The sequence below is a fragment of the Octopus sinensis genome, linkage group LG17, assembly GCF_006345805.1.
Source record: "Octopus sinensis linkage group LG17, ASM634580v1, whole genome shotgun sequence".
Taxonomy (NCBI): Eukaryota; Metazoa; Mollusca; class Cephalopoda; order Octopoda; family Octopodidae; genus Octopus; species Octopus sinensis.
In genome coordinates, this window is record NC_043013.1 from 55,709,943 (window position 1) to 55,726,908 (window position 16,966).

Consider the following 16,966-nt stretch of genomic DNA (forward strand, 5'->3'; position numbering starts at 1 on the left):
TGCACCGACAATGGAATATTGTCCTCACATCTTAGGTGGTACTGTTACACATTTAGACATCCCAGGTCACATTGTACAAAAGGAGGTCAGTGAACTGAATGACCTCAAGTCACCTTCCAATAAGTTCCAATTAGAAAGAGAACATACCTGCTGCTTCCCATCTCTTCCTTATTTTACCACTACTACTGCTACAGTGACCTCTACTTATCAGAGTTGTTGGCTCTCATGTCATGTCCAGGCACTCCAAACTCACACATTTCTCCTCTTTCATAGAGTGCCCCACCCCACCTCAGATTCGTCCACCAATGAACCCCTACATCCAGTCCTTCCTCCTCAGGATGTCGTCCCTCTGGAATCCCTATCCCGTTTCCTATATTTTTTCTTCAGATGTCAACTTATCAATATCAAAGAAAAGCATCAACTCTGTTGATTTCACTTGTCTTGAAGGCATTGGGCATGGCTCCTTTCTGCAGACCAAATTAAAAAAGCAAGTTTGATATCAAATATTATTTTCAAATTTCAGCACAAGACCAGCAATTTCAGGGCAGGGATTAAGTCAATTACATCAACCCCAGTACTTAACTGGTACTTATTTTATTGAACCTGGAAAGATAAAAGTCAAAGCCAACCTTGGCAGAATTTGAACCCAGAACAAAAGGACAGTTGAAATGCAGCATTTTTGCTAATGATTCTGCCAGCTTGCTGCCTTAATTTTATGCGAAATATTACCAATATGTTTGATTTAAACTGTTTTGTGTTTAGCACAAAAATAAGAAACCAAAATCACAGTAAAATCACATTTAAATGTTTAAAACAATTTCCTTGAATAAAAAAGATAAATTATTGAAATTTCTGCTGTGAAGTAAAAATGAGAAGGAAATAAATTTTAGTGAAGTTTTCCCTGTTCCATTGTCAATGAATTAGGTTTGTGGTTCCTTAATTTACTTTGAAATTAATAATGGAATCGAAATCTTTGAGGGATAATAAGAGTGATTAAAATTTAAAGCACTATTTTAAAGAAATATTGCACTACAGAACATTCTTCAATAACACACAGAATTGTATTTTTAAGAGTTGAAAGGAAAAGAAAACACAAAACTCTTTCCATAATGAGTAGTAAAATTTGCATTGATAATAATATTAGTTTTTCATTTGGATAATTATGAAATATAGAAAGATTTTATAATTATTTCTCGGCACATGCAAAGTGATTAGATGGCAATAACTTTAAAGTATTCATTTATGTTCTTAACTACTAATGGAAAATAAGCATAATTTTATTTCCTTTCTATTTGAAAAATCTAAAACTACTGACAGATTTTGCGAATTTTAATGTTATTATACTGTCATTTTTAAAAACTATTATTAATATCACTTTCACTAGATTGGAATATAGAGGAAATCAATTTTTGTTCTGTGATGATAGGTGTAAACTTTTAATCTGTGTAGAATGGATTTTAATTGGACTCTTAGGATATCATTTCAAAATTTTAAATTCAAACTAAATGAAAAGACTGCAGATATTCTCTTCAAATTCTATCACTTTCAATATTCCTAAGACATTTATTTTCTGATTTTAAGTAATCAATTTCCTATTTTAAAACAAACTTTTTCTTCCAGATGAGTGTTCAGTGAAAGATATTGTGTAATTTTGAAGAAGAGGTTATGCAAAACCGACATTAATTGATCCAGAAGGTAATATTGCCTTCTCAATACCTTTCTAGTTACTTACTCTCGTTGAATGTGGAATCAAAATTCGACAAATTTGCTAGAAAATTATTCTCTGTCAGACAATTGTAAAAAGTAATTTCAGACCTGTTAATTCAATGCAGATGTCAATCAATCTTTGAAGCTCAGTTGATGTGAGCAAAGAATAAAAAAACTTCTTTGCCTCCTATCAAAAATTCACATCAAATTAACTATACAAAAGATTACAGAAAAAGATGAAAATAATTTACAAAAATGAAAACTAAAGTCTCTTTTCTCAATTCCATTTTTCAAGGAAAATTATAACTCTAATTTCTCACACCTAATTTCATTTAATTTACAACTGATTTCTGTGGTCAGTCAGGAAAAGGAAAGCAATATTCTTCATAATATTTCAAACTTACAAAGTCACACACTCAAAATATTTGCTACTGACAATTCTTAAGATCTTTTCTTTTTATTTGTTTCAGTTCTTCAAGTATGAACCAACAGTGGTACCATTCTCAAGAAATGCAGTCAGAGCTGGCAGAATTGTTAGCATGCCAGGTGAAATGTTTAGCAGTATTCCGTCTGTCTTTACCTTCTGAGTTCAAATTTCACCAAGGTCAACTTTACCTTTCATTCTTTTGGGGTCGATAAATTAAGTTTCCAGTTGTGTACTGGGTTTGATCTAATCGACTGGCCCCTTCCCCAAAAGTTCAGGCTTTGTGACTAGAGTAGAAAATATCCCAGTTTATTTTGTGATTGTCATTTCTTTTCCCTTTAACCTTGGAGGAATGAAACAAAAAGGTAACATAAGCAGGATTTGAACTCAGGAACTAATTTGGTGCCATATGACTTTTTAGGATTGCTACTCTACTGATTCTATCACCACCATCATCACCACCATTGCCATCATCAATGTCACCATCATTGTCAGTATTTAACATCCACTTTTCTATATGTTGCACAGGTCAGATGCAAAATGCTGAGGCAGTTTTTCTATGGCCAGATACCTGGAAACCAACCCCATAACTTGCATGAGGGCAATGCCTGTTTATAATCAGTGGTGAACTGGCCAGGTTGTCAGCTTGCCTGATGGCATGTGGGCCTCTGTGCCATTAGAATCCATATATGGGGGCCCATCCCTTCAAGTTTGAGAATTTCTTATTCAATCCTGGAAGAATGCATTAATTATTTCAGCCTGGCTGCGTTTGTAGACAGTTGAAAGGAATACTCTAGCAAAAAGAAAAAATTAAATGATAGTATTGTAGTTGTGGGTGGGACCCCTTGTAGTTGCAGGTAGGCTCCACCCCTTAGTCTACTGGCAACCAATATTTTGAGACCCAGTCCACCATTGTTTACAATCATTGCATGATAACAAGACAAGGGAAAACAGATAGACACACACAAGCACACACACACACACACACACACACACACACACACACACAATGGACTTCTTTCAGTTTCTATGGACCAAATCCACTGACAAAGCTTTGGTCAGCCTGAAGCTTTAGTGGATGTTCAACCTGACCAAGGTACCATGTAATGGGGCTGAACTTTTATTATTATTATTATTATTATTATTATTATTATTATTATTATGATTATTATTATTATTATTTCAATGTTTAAACAGAGTGGTGAATTGGTAACATCATTAGAGCACTAGCAAAAACATCTCATGGCATATAGTCCAGCTCTTTGTGTTCTCAGTTCAAATCCAACTGAGGTCATCTCTGCCTTTTATCATTCTGTGCTTGATAAAAAGCAGTACCAGCACTAGTGTAGCAAGAGTGTGTGCCACCCGGGGCAGCACTTCTGTTTCTCATGCCCACACACCAGAAAAATCACATATTGCCTACAACAGGCCCCAAAGTGTGGCCCCTTTAAAAGTGCTGCCTGGGATGGACTGCCCTCACCCTGTATCTCTGCTAGTGAGTACCAGTCATGTACTATGACCGATTCAGTTGTCTACTGCATCCCTTCCACTACCAAATGACTGGCCTTGAGACAATGCTAAAAGGTAATATCTTAATGGCTGAATCAGTCATAGCGAAACTGACGAACTTTGGACTGCACCATTGAAACATAACAACTGACAAAGGAGAAATAAAAACATAATAAACTTGTGTATGTATGTAAATAGATATATATGTAGCTTATGCAATATATGTAGATAAATGTATATATATATATATATATATACACATACATGTGTGTGCATATATATACACACACATGTATGTATATATATATACACATACATGTGTGTGTGTATATATACACACATATGTATGTATATATATATATATATATATATATATATATATATACATACATGTGTATATGAATATATATATTTATATATATATATTATATATGTGTATATATATATACATACAAATATATATACATACATACACACACACACACACACACATGATAATTGTTTAAATATACCTTGAAACAATTATCATATTAAAAGTGTGCAAAAACTAGTTTTTTTTTGTCTTGAATAATTGATATTTGTAAACAGCCAGTCTGGAACCTGACAACAATAAAATATTTTAATCTCTTGAGGAAGAAAAATGTACTTTTTTGTTTTTGTGCCCTATTTTATTTATTTATTTTTTTTGTTAATATCAAAAAGCAAAATACTTCAGTATTAGGGGAAACAAAATTCTTATCATAATCATTTGTGAATAATTAATTTTTCACTAATTACATAGGGTAGATAACTCTGTATTGTCCTCATTATGATAGATTATTTAGCACAACTGAGCAAAGCTTGTTCCAGACCCAGCCAAAAACCTTTCTCCCTGGTGGCTGCACAATAACTAATATTTCAACCAAGGGCCCAGGAACAGGGGTTGTAGGAGGTGCGTTTGCACCCCTTAAAATTTTTGTGGTGTGCAAACTCAAACTTTCCACCCCCTCCATACATTGCCTGGTTTAGAAGACTGTGTCTAAAAACTGATCTGTAAAAAGTTGCTTGAAGTTAGGTTTCTTTTCAAAACAAGAACAAAGGAGAAAAATAAATTGATAAAAAAAGTCTAAAAGGTTAACTGGTGAAGCTGGTCATAGAATTCTCATGGAAATTCTAGAAAGATATACTACTGAACTAAAACATCATCAACATCAAAATTCAAAGTGTATATATATATATATATATATATATATATATATATATGCCTTCGAAACACGAAGTAGATAAAAAAAAGAGACAACTGAAGAAGAGGAATATTCCGTGTGTTGCATGTCTCGTTTCTATGTTTTTGTTTTTATGTTTTCGTTTCTCATTGTGATCAACGTTCTTTTGATGTCCTGTACCCATATATGCATGTATATATACATATATATATATATATATACACATATATATATATATATATATATATATATATATATATATATATATATATATATATATATATAAATATATATGCATATATATATATATACATATATATACATATGTTCGAAGGTTATAATGGATACAGATCGTGTATGAATAGCTATCTTGATGGCTGTGGCCTCATGGAGCTGACCATGGCAGCGATTATTCTTATATCTATAAGAATGCCATATTAATATGGCGATAACAATTAACATATATATATACATATATACACATATATATATATATTCATATATATACATATATATATATATATATATATATATATATATATATACATACACACATATATACACACATATATATATATATATATATATATATATACATACATATATCATATATATATACATTTATATATATATATATTTTTTATAGTTTCAGCTCAGAGCTGCGGCCATGCTGATGCACCGCCGTTTTGTGCTACACTGTTATTACGAAGAACTTCGTCTAATATGTGGCACTTGGTGAAGAATGGAGTTTGATATAGCTACTCTCATTTGCACCTCTTGCCGCGAGGTAGGTTCATCTGGGACTCTTGACAGGAAGATGTCCAGCTTTGATTTAAAAACTGCTACATCTACTTTGTGCAAGTTCCTCAGACTCTTTGGGAGAATATTGAAAAGCCGTGGGCCCTTGAAACCCAGGCTGTTACAGAAGCTGGTCCTGAAGCGTGATGGCATTGCTGGGATCTTTGGCACTATGCAGTGTCATCCCGTTCTAGCATTGGTGTAGCTTACAATGCCAAAATTTGGCACAATTCCTTCCAGGATCTTCCAGACATATATTACTGCATACCTCTCCTGTCTTCTCTCCAGGGAGTAGAGTCTTAGCTGTTTCAACCTTTCCCAGTAGCTGAGCTGTTGCAAAGAGACGATCTTCTTTGTGAATCTTCTTGATGAACAGCAAAGTCGACCTCGGTGGAATTTGAACTCAGAATGTAGTGACAGATGAAATACCACAAAGCATTTTACCCAGGGTGCTAATGACTCTGTCAGTTTGCTGCCTTAAATAGTAATAATACTAATGCCTACATCTCTCTCTCTCTCTCTCTGTCTCTCTCACATACACACATATACATATATATATATCTATATTCATAACTATATAAATACATGTTATTACTTCACTAACAGGACGTGTGAATATTTCATAGAATTAATGGTAAACTTATTGGGTTATTTCTGAAAACTTTATCCAAAAAAACCTGAAAGCATATCCCCGTGTTGTGTCTGTATGGAAAGATAGTTGCTGCTCATCTGCTAATCATTGAAAAGTGAAAGAAATTGGAATACGATGATTACTTTATATATACACTTTATATACTTTATGCACAATTTTATAGACTTAATACACAACACTCATAAAATTAATATTCTTAGTTTTCCATTTTCCCCATGAACAAAAAAAATATATCCTGTACATATGATACAACCTTTAGTTAAATTGCATATGTCTGCCATGTAAATAAGCAGGAATATTTCGTGGAATTGCACTTATGAACATGCGTTAAGTGATACGGAATATATAAAAAAACTTAGTTCAATTAAAAAAATTTCCCCACTGCCACCACCATCGTCACCACCACCTCTCTCTTCTGCTCTCCCTCTCTCTCCATTCTCTCTTTCTCTATGCCTTTCATTAACCTCACCCTCAGAGCATCACCTTACTGCTAAAATTATATTTTTAAATCTCCTCCTATAACGTCAACTAATTCCTTTCTCCCTCTTTCTGTCTCACTCCTTGCCTTATCCACTTTTTCTTTCTCTCTTCTCTTCAACTAATGATGTGAAAGTGTTACAATTATGTTCCCTCTACTGCAAGCCATGGATGCTTCTCTCGTCTTTTTCTCCCTCCCTCTTTTTCTCTCTCCCTCTTTTTCTCTGATCCTGCGAAAGCCTTACCAACAGGTTAAGGAATGCAATGACAAGCAGAATTATTAAAAGATAATTAAGAGAAACCCTACTTTTCTAATATGAAATTGTTGATCTGCTGCCACTTTTTGTGGTTTTTAACCTTTTTTACAAGTCCACCAGAAGTAAAAGTGAAGAAAATTTCAGATTTCTTCAGTATTGCATCATGTCAATAGAATGCAAGATCTTTGGAGATTCAGTGAAAACATTAATGATAAAGAACTCCCAACATTTCAAGAAGTGCCATCGGAATTTTGCCCATCACAAAAACAATTTGTGCCTGGAAAAATATTCAGCTTTCTCAAAGATGTAAAGAAATGCTCATACTGCCAGTCTGGTTCAAGGAAGCCTTGTGGCTTCATTATGATATTCAGCATGGTGCTGTTATGCCTCAGAAAACTACCTTCTTGACTTGTGTACAAACTGGGGCAACATTACACGAAAAATCGCTGCATTCTGGTTGCCATATGAAAGCAGTTAGCACTTTTGGCCAAAGACAGATGTATCCGTCACTCTGAATAAGCAGCTGATTCAGTAACAAGGAGTAGCTTAGCAAGCATTAGAAATTATTTTCAAAGCAGTCAGATTCTGTGGTAGGCAAAGCCTAGCATTACAAAGGAATGAATATAACACAAGAAACTTTGTATATCTTATAAAAAAAAACTTGCTGAAGAATGCAGTGCAGAAGTTAGTCAGTTGCTTAAACGTTGAGATAATTTCCAATCTGCTATGATACAAAATGAAATCCTATAGGTATATACTCATAACATCATGCATGAGATCAGAAAAAAAGTTGAAGATCCCATGTTTATTGGTATTAAATGTGATGGCACTACAGATTGCTCTGGGATGGAACAAGAATCAATTTTCACAATTTTTATAATCCTCCAGACTGCTCTTCAGAGACACTAAGGTTATTCTGGACGTTTTTTGATGCTTAAACATTTTACTTGGCACAAAATTATGCTGCTTTCCATTTGATGGTGCCAATACCTTGCATACAAACATTCCAGGCATACAAACGAGATTAAAAGACATGTTTCCTTGTACATATTTTGCACATTACAGAAACCATTCTCTGGACCTTGTCCTCCAAGAAGTTGGCTTTGTTCACTAATGTGCCATTTTTCTGAAAGAGTCATCAAAAAGGAAACCACAATGGTCAAGCCTTTGTTGCGAGATGGTCATATTGCAAACTGTGTATCCAACTCATTGGTGCATTTCAGCAACAGCACTGAAACAGGTGTAAAGCAACTATAAGAAGATTAAGGGTTTCTTGCCAGAGTTTCTGAATGATGCATTGCTATGAGCAACACCAAAGGCTACTGTCCAAATGACTGCTGAAACAATATTAAGGTGTCTGGGAATGTATTTGCAACATGTGAATCTGTGGCATGTAGCTTATGGCATTCAGGCACAACTAGGGACTGCTTGAAGCTGATCAGGAAGTTGAAGAACTCTCTTTCAAAAATGAGAAGTGAGAAAGTTTTTGAAAACTATTTCAATGAAATATCCTCTGATGACTTTGAGAAAATGCCTACACTTTTCGTTCCAAGAATAATATATATTTTGAGTGCTAAACCTGCCAGGGTTAACTTTGTTTCTCATTAATTTGAGATCAATAAAATAAGTGTTTCAGACATATAGCAACTACTGAAGAAGGTGCTCTCTCTGTCATCAATGACTGGCATCGGCCGTTTTTCAGCAGCATCATTGATGTCATCAAAAATGAATCGAATCCCCACTTTCAGCAAGAGGGAATGTGCATCTGCTGTGAGCGAGAGGAGTTTTGCATTTATCAGAAGTCAGCTGTGGGATGTTTGAGCTTGCAAATGCATCCCTGCCTTTTCTATATGGAAATCGGACGTTAAACATTGATGATGATTGCCCTCACTATCATCACAAATCAAGCTCCTTACTGGCCCATAGACGGAAAAAGAAACTTTTCCCAAATAACTGCATGACATTGTTGGAAATGGAGAGCTTCTGGTGCTGTTCTTCGTTCTGGCAAGCGTTGATGCAAATGCAGCTTATTCTGTCTCATGAACGTGGAAAAGTGCTTCAAATTATTCTAAAGAATGTTCTGCTCTCATTTTGGTAATGAAACTACTACTACTACTACTACTACTACTACTACTACTACTACAACTACAACTACTACTACTACTACTACTACTACTACTACTACTATTATTATTATCATCATCATCATTATTATTATTATTATTATTATTATTATTATTATTATTATTATTATTATTATTATTATGTTTTGAGGTGGCAAGCTGGCAGAATTGTTAGTATGCTGGGCAAAATGCTTTGTGGCATTTTGTCCCACTTTATGTTCTGAGTTCAAATTCTGTCAAGGTCGACTTTGCCTTTCATCCTTTTGGGGGTTGATAAATTAAGTACCAGTGACAGACTGGGATCGATGTGATCGACCTTCACCAATTTCAGGCCTTGTGCCTATAGTAGAAAGGATCATCATCATTATTATTATTAGTATAAACACATGTGCAGTGGATGGTAGAATTGATAAATCAACACGAAAAATTGACTGCAGTATTTTGGTAGAGTGTTTTCTATTTTGAGTGCTAAACCTGCCAGGGTTAACTTTGTTTCTCATTAATTTGAGATCAATAAAATAAGTTCAACTGATGAACTAAAACTGATCTCATCAACTCTATCTCATAAAGAAAAGTTTCAGGGTCCCTGTGTCTATATACGTCTGGGGGTGGCCATGATCAGAGACACCTGTAGCCATGGCACATGAAGAGGGAGAATGAAAGAGAAGGAGGAAGGGAGAGAGATGGAGAGAGAGAGTGCAATGGAGATGGAGAGAGAGCAAGAGAGAAAGCAAGAAAGACAAAGTAAGAAAGAGAGAGAGAAAGAGAGATTTGGTGACCAGTTGAAATAGTTTGTGTTCCTAAAGCCCTTATCAGTTGATGATGAAGAAAAGCTGATGCTTTGAAACCCTTTTCTTGGTCTTTAAATCCCAAAATACCACTTAGGATAAACTTTACTAATAAAGGTTACCTTAATCAAAATTTGTAAAAACTGGTGACAGCTTTTGATCTGATAAGGGAGCCTCCATGCTAATTGGTAGCAAGATAAATACCTTCAACTGTCGACAGTTTGTAATAGCAAAGCAAAGAGACATAAAAAATGCTTTAACCAAAAGTGATAAAATACTGTGAAATCAACTTCAATAGAAGGGTCAACATGTAATTTTAGTACAACCCTTGGGTGGGGGAAGGGGAGAGGGTGTATTGTTTGAACCATCACTGACTATTTAGAAGAAGCAAACAATCCCACAATTGCTAACTTTTAACTGAGATGTTTAGGATGGAGAGGCAGAACAGAAAATATATGTAGCTACCGGTTCAGTTGTATAGGCTTTCAAACCCCCTTCAATAACCATAAAATACCAGTGAATGTAGATCACTACATGTATTAGCATAAATCACCTTTTATATGTCCATTCAAAGAATTATCAAAGGTAGGTGTGGGTGGGGAGGGTTTGATGGGGTTACACAGCTACATCAAATGTCTGGTTTCTTTTTCACTGTGTATACTAAAACAGATATTCTCAAACATTTGGGGTCACTGCCCCACTCATGGCCACATAATATCCTCAGCGCCCTCACCCCTATTTTTATGTAGAAATAAATATTTTATATTTTACTAATTTATATATATTATGAATCATTTGATATTTAATATAATATTATATAATTTCTATACAATACTATAAAATAATAAATTCATAGTATTCCCCAATCCACTGCCTTCTTCCCAATGCCTCCATTTTCTCAAACGTCCCCCCTCTCGCACCACACCCTTAGGCACCAGCGCCCACCTGGACCCTCTCAACGCCCACCAGGGGGGGGGGTAGTAGCGTCCACTTTGAGAATCTATGAGCTAAAATGTCTCAAAAGAAATCATGTCCAGTCCTAAATTCCAACAGAAAGCTGTTCAGTGCCAAATTCTTTAAGCATTAGATATTCATTTGAATAAATTTGAGTAAAGAACTATCCTGTTTAGTTTTTCTTCTGTACCTGTTCACCGACAACTGTTTAACTGTATTGAACTTTTATTTATATTTTCTTAAAACATGAAAGCAAACGTCTATTTACAAAATGTTTATAAATTTTCCTGGAAACAATTTTCAACTTCTCCTCTGTTGATACCTAACTCACGTTAAATTGCCACGAATGAGGCTACACTGCAAACTAAAGCAGAGCCAGTGATTTATCTGTCCACATTCACATGTTTATAGCTTGTAATATGTTTCAGTTGAGGTATTAGCATTTAGACTAAAGCCATAAATTTATAGATTTCTTTTCAAACAAATTTCAAGTGGTCATAAATTGTCAACACATACCTCATGAATACATGTACAAACACAGGGAAATATATACACATATATATAATATATATACATATATATATGTATATATGTATATATATATATATATATATATATATATATATATATATATATATATATATATATACATATATGTATATATATCATATATATACATATATATATCATATATATCATATATATACATATATATATATATCATATATAAACATATATATGTATACACATACAGTGCACGTCCCTCAGCATGCATATAACAAGAGAGAGAGAGAGAGAGAGAGTGTGTGTGTGTGTGGTGAGGAAATGACTGTGCCTGCAACTTTGTAGAGAGATGGAGATAAAACAACAAAAAGATCAGTTTTGAGAAGCAGAACAAAGACAGATGAGTTTTATGGCGAAATGAGTAAAGATAGCAATGCAATTTAGTTGGAATGGCTGCTTGCAGAGAAGACTGGAGTAGATAGGTGAATTACTGTGAGGATAAATAGGTGGAAGGAGCTGGGGGTCGAGGATATGGGTAAGGTGATAAAGATGGATAAATAAGAAGAGAAAGTAATGAAAGAAAAAAGACACAGATGAGTGTAAAGCTAAAAGAGAAAGGAGATAAATAGTTTTTATATGAGAGAAGGAGGGAGAGAAGGAGAAAGAGGGGGAGGAGGAGATTGGAGGAGAAAGAGAAGGAAGATAAGAGAAGAAGTTGGATCAGTGTGTGAGAGAAAGAGGGAGAGAGGGAGAAGAGGTGAATGAGGAGAAAGAAAGGAATGAAAAAGAATATAAGAGAAAAACACATAAAACAATGACACACACACACACACATATGCGATTGTGTATGTGTGTGTGTGTGGGGCATATGAATGTATATGTATATACATGTGTGTGTGTGTATATATGTATATATATATGATATATACATACATATCTCTCTCTCTTTCAATATATATATATACACACTCACACACATACATGTGTGTGTATATATGTATATATATATGTGTGTGGGTGTGTCTTTGTATAGGCTCATAGAGAGAAAGGGAGAAAAAGGTTGAGTGTGGTAATGTATCTGTATCTACACAGATTCACACACACATACACACACAGATATACAGGCACAGTCTCATTCTCTCTCTCTTTCTTTTTCTTTCTCTCTCCTCCCCCTTCTCTCTCTCTCATACACATGTAACATTCATTCGTATACGTATGTATTTAATTGATTTATTATATAAGAAAATGTCGTTGGGAAGAAGAGTGAACAGAATGGCAGCAGAACACTTGTCCTGCCACCAAGAAAGAAGAGACATGGAAATGTAACTGTGAGAGGCTGAAGAGTAAGAATAGAGAGATATACAGATGAAGAGATCGATGGACAGAGAGGGGGAGACAGACAGAGACATAGAGAAAGAAACTGAGCAAAATGACCAACTGTTGAAGTTCCCGGTTTAGGGGATCGAAACTGTGATTGACTCTATGAAGGCAGAAGAATAATCAGAGATAATCAGTGAGAGACTGAGAATGCCTGGTGAAGCAGGGGATGGACTATCCACACCTGTATTTGGTATTTCAAGAGTGATATGCACTCAGGTAATACCAGGAGACATCCAACCTTATGACTTGTGTCATAGTCTTATCATAGTATGATGATAAACTGCTACAGGGACAAAGGAAATACTCCAGAAAGAAACAAGTGCAGGGGCAGCAAATTCGTGGAACAGACTATGTAGAAAAGCATATATTTAATGTGATTAGGAAGGCAGTTTGCTTAATGTCAGGATGCCAGGAGCTGGGTACTACAGATACCCCGGTGCCCAACTAATGTTTTGTCCTATATGCAATTTAGTCAGCTTATTTTGCTGTGACATCTGCTAGAGATGCTGTCACATGGTGCCATGCTCTTTACCATTGAATGCACGGTGCCACACAGTTAAAAGAAATCAGTTGCTGACAAGACACAGGCAAGGAATGGCATTGGGAACAAACGTTTTTCTTTGTCATTTATGTTGTAGCTGATATGAAGACATTTTCTTATCGTTTTTTCATTGCAGTTAACATCTTAGAAAAACTAGACAAACTCCTTTGCCTCTTGTGTAAGATGACAGCTTTTTTAATTTATTTTTCATTTCTTACATTACAATTAAACATTCCTTTCTCTTTTACTAAACAGAAAATGTAATGTGTAATACTAATTTTGTTTAAGACCCATGCACGGAATTTTCTCTAACCATTGTGTTCATACAAATTCTTCTCTTGCCGGACATATTTGAATGAACAAAGTCTGGGTCATAATTTATATTTTGAGAATTTTAAAAATTATTATAAGATTTATTCCTGTTTTAATTCCTTTTGCTTGTCATATAATATATATTGTCTGATGCAGATGTTCAGGTTTGACTAGACTCACAGACTTTATATACATTATTATATTTGTGTAGTCAGTCAAACTCCCATTTCTTGTCTTGCATCAACTGGCAATCGTTGACCTTTTAAACTGCAGCCATCATAAATCTTTGTAGACGTTATATTATGTGACTAGCATAAAAATATTTTTCCCATGTTATTTAACATTTGAATTTTTTCTGGTAATTTTTGTATATCTATTTAATATCTTGTTTTGAATTGTAACCTCACCTGAAACGAGCAACCTTCACATTCATATAATGAATGACCGTTATTGTAAGAAATTGTTATACACCCTCTTCACTGTGAAATTGCTGTGGGAGACATTCTCAGCAAAAAGCAATCCAACAGAACTAGAGAGGGGCCTTTTACAGTGGGCTTCACAAAGGAGGGCTGAGGTGGATGAATGGCTTGTGGTGGATGTAGAATTCTTGTGCAGATACTACTAGCAAGGTGAAAGTTTGTTACATGTTCAGGTAGGAATTTTGTATGGAAGTAGGTGTCTCTCAGGTGGTGGGTTTATGAAGACAAGGGATAAATGAAACAGACATGTTCTACGGTTATGCAGTGTTAGTGTGGATAAATAATGGATCAGAAATGAGCTGAGAGGACAAACATGGAGGAGAGGATTCCGACATATTATGCAAGGGGATACACTTAACTAATGTGATGTGCATGAAGGATGGAGGTTGAGTAAAGAAACAACAAGTAAACTAAGTAGAAAGATCTTGTAGACTGAGAAAAACGTAAGAGGATGTGTTGTGGGTTGATCTGTTTGGCTAAATTGCACAAAAGAGACAAGAAAGGGGAGTGGAAGCTGGTGTGAAACTGTGCGAGAAAAGACTTGTCTAACTCCTACCTGCAAAACAAGAAACAGATATAAAAATTGATGATGATAATGATGATGATGACAATGATGGGGATTATGGCAACATGTACATTTCACTTCAATGTTGTTATTGGCTTTGTTCTTGAAGGTGGAACCAGTGTGTATAGATTTTTAATATTTTGTTAAATATAGCAAATATAACAACTATATATAGCAGTTAACAAAAGAATAAATCTTGTAATAATCTAATGATTCCAAGTTGAGTCAGAAACTGTTTGAAGTTAGGATTTCTTTCCAATTTCAATACCAAAAACAATATTGATTGGGCCATAATCATTTATGACTCCAGAATTTAAATCACTTGAAAGAACTCAGCCAAGGCTTTTGACTTCTTCCCTAAATTTATTAGGATTTGGTGAATCTTTTTGGTCAAACGAGTATTGGAACATTCTGAATCTTTTGTTTAATTAAAGATGAAACTTCAACTCTCATAGCTGTGGACCCTCAACAAAAATTAAAAGCAGACCCCACAATGAAATATCGATCTTACATCTGAGATGCTGTTGCTGTATTTACGAGCATCCTAGATTACATCCAAAATAAGGAACCCAACTGATTGATGTTGGAGTTTCCCACCTCCACACTTCATCCTCCACTCCCTTACATATACACCTCACTCAGCTGTTTCTAGCCCTGCAACAATGACTTCTGGTTGCTAGAAGCAGAGGGTGTGGGTGGCAGTGGTGAAGGTGGTGGTGATGGTAGTAAAGGTATTGTTATTGTTGTTGATGTCAATTATCTGATTGAACCATATCTTCATGAAGTTTCATCTTAATGACTTATTTCCAATCAGTGATTCCATTTCTCATTTCAGGCTTCCATCTATCTACTCCGACAAGCATTTTTGACTTCCACCATCCTCGATTATTTGCAAGAATTGTCCAAGTGATTCCTTCCCTTTTCCACAGTTGTTTCTGCTAATGCTGGTATCTGTCAGTCACAACCACTGACAGAAGCATCACTGATTTTGGGGGACGAGGTGGGACCAGAACCTGTAGAAAGAGACACTGCAACACATCTTCTCCAATACACTAACAATTCCTTCAATCTACCACCAGGGACCGATCCTTTATTAACTGATCCTGAAAGAATTAAAAGCAAAGTGAACCATGGCAGGATTTGAACACAGAAGGCAGAAATCCCAAACAAATACCACAAGGCATTCTATCCAGCACTCTAGCAATCCTTTGAGTTTGCTTGTTGTCTGCTACATTCTTTCATTAGTGAAGATGAAGCTGAATGGAATGACGAATATCATACCATCTTTATACTTTATTTAATTTAATTAGCTTTTCTCATTTCAACTGTAAAATCTTTCGTATACAGAGGCTGCCATTTTCATTTAATTGAATCTCTTTACACACACACATATGCGTGTGCATGCACATATATCCATACATGCATATACATACATATATGTTATATATACACACACATATATACATGTAAATGTGTATATATATATATATATATATATATATATATATATATATATATATATATATATACACACACACACATATGTACATATATATATATGCACATGTATATATATATATGTGTATGTGTGTGTGTATGTATATATATATATGTGTGTGTGTGTGTGTGTGTATGTATATGTATTTATATACGAATGATAGGGATGAACAAGTATCTGTTCTAATCATCTTTTATCTTTGCTCAGGTCAGCTCCCCCTGCTGGGTTTGGGATTTTCCATTTTCTAAATCATTCAATTTAATCATCAGAAATTTTCATATTTTTTTTTTCAAATATAATGATTGGTATTTCAAGTGTAAGGAGGTGAGCTTCCAGCAGACCAAAATCTTGATATTATTCTGATTATTAATGTGTCTTTCTCATTTCCCGTATGATGCCAGTAGCCTCAGGAAATATAAAAATTGGTAAAGATCCTCCTTTCTCTCTGGAAACTTAATAAGACTGATTAGTTTGTGTTTGTATCGTACACCAGTTCTGAAAATGAAATAACTGATATTCTTCAATTCTTTTATTCCCTTTCATTCAACTGACTGTGGCCAGGCTGGGGTCCGACCTTAAACAGTATAGTTAATTAGATCGATTACATCGTTTATAACTCATTAATTTGAATAATTTGTCAGATATTTTATTGACCTCCGTAGCAGAAATGGAAGAGTTGACGTTGATAGGATTCAAATTTTAATAAAGAACAATAACTACAACATACTCATAACATAAAGGAACATATAAAAGAACACAACCACAACACAACCCTAACATAAAGGGACATATCCCA